We start from the raw sequence: 4,632 nt of genomic DNA, 5'->3' as shown, positions 1-4,632 counted from the left end.
TCTCTCTCTCTCTCTCTCTCTCTCTCTCTCTCTCTCTCTCTCACACACACACACACACACACACTTTTTTCTACCTCACATTTAAGCCCTTAATTACATACCATTAGACATTCTATTTCAGTGGAGTTTCAAACTCTTTTTCTGCCTCCTCACAGTAATCAGTTCACACATTCTCATCACCAACATCTCTCTCCTGTCGATGATCATCACTGTTGGAGAGTTTGATGTGCTCCATTGCTTTCTATTTGAAAAGCTGTGCCTAGTTTCAACCAGCTTGTAAGTTTTGGGACCCTTGATTGTATCTCATGTTTTTATATTGCTCCACCAAATAGTGGCTAACATCTGGGAAAGTGTTAGTTACACAGTAACTAACGCAAGCTCCCAGGGGAGCTTGTCTTTTTCAACAAAAAGCAATTGATTGATAACTTTTGGTTGATTCTTAATTGAAGGTTTTACTGAAATTAGATGAGTCATTACGTGTATGTATTTTAATATCTCCACCTTTATTCTAAACTTTCAGTAAACCTGTACTAGTTCTAATATGTTCTTGGATTGATCTCATGTCTATGCAAGGTCGGTGAGGGTCCTACAGCTCCATAGAAAATCCAGTCTTGGTTGTGCAAGCATTAACTCCATTTCAAATATGGCAAAGACCAGGCACCCTCCGGCCTCTTCCAGCTCAACCTCTAGGGAAAGGAAAGTGCCACTGGGGACTGAGTTCAACAATGTGGACAATCAGTCAATGAATCATTCTATCAATCAATCACTCAATTAATCAATCCATTATACCTGTATAATGAAACCACAGTGAAAAAAAAAAATCTGGACACTGAAGCCGAGTTTCCCACGTTGGCAATATTCTGTTCACATTGTCACATATCAATGCTGGGAGGGTAATGTGTCCTGAGGACGACAGAAGCTTTGCATTTGGAACCCTCCTAAACTCTAGCCTATGTGAATTTTCCTTTTGTTGGTTCTAATCCCTTCCCTATAATAAATCGAGGCCTTGTATATAGTAGCTTTCAATTGAATCTTTCTAGCGACTGGCCAAACTGTGTTTTGGGGAATCCACCGAACTTGCAGTTAGTGTCAGAAGTGAGGGCAGTCTGTGAGACTATGCCCTGAGACTTTGCAGTTTGGCTGACTCCGGTAATGACATCCCCATATTCCCCTCCTTTCCCAGAGTTCTAAACATGACCTGAATCACAACTTGACATTGTTGTACTTTGGGAGAGACAGAGCTGACCTGTGCTCTGTCCTGATTTATTTTTCCACCCATTCTGTCAGTGCTGGCTTCATTGCTACAGCTTTTCTCAGCTTTTGGTCCCTTTCTCCATGGTGTCGCTCACCATTTTCTCATCCTTGTCCAGCTCCAGGCTTCGTGGGGGTAGGATAGATAAACAGCTGCCTCTCAGCTGGCACAGCTCACTGCTAAGGTTCTCTAAAAGTCAGACCTGGCCTCCTGGGACTCAGTGATGACCATTGGCCACTGTTTCGCAAACTTCAAAGTTCTCTCGCTCCCCATTAGATATGGACTTAGTGTCACCAGAGAAGGTCATTAGGTGCTGGGGGATGCTGGCTTTCCTTTGCATTAAAAACTTTTTCTACCTATTCTCAGCATCTCCTGAAGCTGTTTAGCCAGGTTTTTCATAAACCTGACTGATCATAAGGATCACACCTGCCGCTCTTGTTAAACTTGCAGAGTCTCAGCATGTCTCATGGAGATTTTGATTGTAGGTCTGGGCTTTGGCTCAGGAGTCTGTGTTATTTAATTTAAATAATAAGTGCTCCAGTTATTCTTATACTTACCAACCATATCCATGAACCTGGACTTCTGCTTCATATCTACTTCTAATTTTCAATTACCATCCTATGTGTTTTCCCTGTTCCTGCTGGTGTTAGGAAACAAACCGAATCTGTGTTGCATGCCTTCCGTGTTGGAGGAGTTGTGCCCTAGCCCTGGTGCTGAGGCTGGCAGTTCTCCCACCCTGCCTTGTTACGCCAATCCTCCTCTCTGGCACTAGGATCTTTCTTGTGCCCTATTCCAGCGTCTGTAGTCTTGCCATGCACAGATAGATGGATATCGAATATGATGACCGACTCCACAAACAACTTCATTTAATTCAATAAACATTGACTGACTTGAGTTATGTCCCAGGCACTGTGCTAGGTGCTGGTGAGATGAAAATAGGAAAATACTCATAGTTTAAAGGGTGTGACAGACATTTAAAGAAACAGCCATAATACGGTCTGATAAATGTTTTAGCAGAAGCATGTACAAAGTGCTATGGAAACTCAGATGGAGGGGTGATGAATTCCTCCTGCAAAGGGTCCGGAAAAGTCACAGAGAAGAGTTTTCATTTGGAAGGAGACCGAAAGTTCTCTTTGGGGTGTCGGGGGGTGGGGAGGGCATTCCAGGCAGATAGCTAAGCCGAATCAAAGCCAAGGAGAGTGAGAGTGCTAGCTGTGCTTAGGCAACTTGGACTGAGTACCCTGGTGGACCAACGGCAAAGTTTTTTTTACCAAGTGTCCTCAGAATATCTTCACTGTAATTCCCCAGGGAGCCTACTAAATATGCACATTTCAAGGCCTCTACCTCATATGCACTCATTTAGAATCATAGAGGTGGGACCTCAGCAATTTTTATTCTTAACAAGCCCCCTAGATGATTTTTAAACCAATTAAGTGGTTGTTCTCTACCTCGGTACACTATAATCACCAGTGGGACTTTATAAAATATTGATACCCGAGTCTCGCCCTCAGAGATTCTCATTTAGTGGGTCTGGGATGTGACCTGGGCACCTGGATTTTTAAAGCTCCCCTGGTAAAGAAACAATGCACCCAACTCGAGAATTACAAAACTAGAGTATCGGATTCAAGAAGGTGAAACAGGCACACAGAGAACAGCTACAAAATATGATGGAGTTGTAAGGAGCTCGTAAAAGGTTCTCCATGCCAGGTTGGGAAGTTTGGTTTTGATTCTATAGGTGGTGGAGAGAGAATGGGGAGGTGGCTCCTACAAGCAACATGTCTATTTAGGTCTCATGAAATGGCGGTGTTAGGAAACAAGACCCAGACTGGTTTGTACATCCTTTATACTGGGAGAAGGGAAGCTCTCAGGGGAGCTGGTCTGCATGGAGTGGCTCGGCTGTGCCTTCAGGATGACTGTTCTTTCCTAGTAACTGGGCACTGAATATTCCTGTTACTTTCTTCAGAGATTCATTCAGCACCTATCCTATTCCTCTGTTGAAAAGGTCCCCATATGTACTCTGGGTCAATTCGGAGCCATGCCAAGCTTCAAGGAGGCAAGACCACAGGAAGATTGGTGGTGGCAGTTACACATTCACAGAGTCTCCATTGAGCTCAGAGTTTAGAGATATAAACTTCAACCAACTCCCTAAGATGCATGAATAGTAGGAAACGTGTTGTGTGGATTACAGTGCCTTTGGAGCACAGAGAAGTTTTGGGATGGACCACAATGCCATAGAAGAGGGAGAGGTAAGTGAGTGCGAAAGTACAGGAAAACAGCCAGTCACCACCCCAAGCTGAGTTCTTGGGACCTCAGTGGGCCAACTTGTTCAAGACAGAATCAGATACTTCATGGGCACAGGTATGAAGGGAAAGGGATAGGAAAGAGGTCAGAAGTCCAGTGCAGGAGCCACTCGAAAGCCTTACCTCACCGAGGTCTTTCCCTCTTATGGTCCCCTAGATTTTCTCGTCTTTTTCACTTCTATCTTCTGCATTCTCTCTCCTCTTCTTCAATCCTCTGCATCCTCACTATTCATAGTGCTCCCAAGAACAACCAGGAAAGCCCACCAGACTCAGTTTTTAAAGAAGCCTCAATCCCGCCCTCGTTATGTCTTAAAGCTGAGGAAAATGCAGGCAATTCTCTTTGTAAGTGAAGAAATAGAGACTCAGAGAAGAGAAGTGACTGCTCAGAAAGGAGATCACACAGCTAGTCAGTGGTAGAATTAAGACAGCAGACATATGTCTTCCAACTTCCAGTCTAAGCTGTTGCCACTGCGGTGATTTCTTAGATTTTGCATGCTTCGAGTTCATAAATTTTACATTCATCATGTTTGGTTCCTACAACCACTTTGTAAGAAGACTACAACAATTAGTTCCTCATGTTTGCCAAGTCAACTGAAGAAGAGAAGTACTTTGCTTAAAAATACAAGTTTCATCAGAAAGGAAGTAGAAATTTACAAATAGGGAATTTCAGGTCCACAAAATTTTAGGCCATCTGATCAGAATGATCATGTAGTAGATTCTAGAATTACAGCTTGCCAAGATTATGATTTAGAGTCCCAGAACCACTACCCTGGGACAAGGAGAGACCTTGACGGTTCTGTGGTTGAGTGCAAGACAGGACATTATGTGGTTGTATTACTTCGGTACTTTGGCCTTCGTCTTGCTTCCTTTTTAAATCTTCTGACTTCATCTTCTGGTGCTCTTATACGAAGAGGTAGGAAATAAGCTCGTGGCCTCTCTCACAAAGAGAAACGGTGCTTTTCTCGAACCCGGGAACCCAACGTAGTGTCTGACTCACTGCCTGGCACATAGCAGGCACTCAAGAGTTATTTGCCGAGCAGAGCTGAGATGAAGTGCAGAGTTGCACTGACTTACTATCGG

The sequence above is a fragment of the Pteropus alecto genome, unplaced genomic scaffold (assembly GCF_000325575.1).
Source record: "Pteropus alecto unplaced genomic scaffold, ASM32557v1 scaffold94, whole genome shotgun sequence".
NCBI lineage: Eukaryota > Metazoa > Chordata > Mammalia > Chiroptera > Pteropodidae > Pteropus > Pteropus alecto.
Note: the sequence above shows the minus strand (reverse complement) of the source record.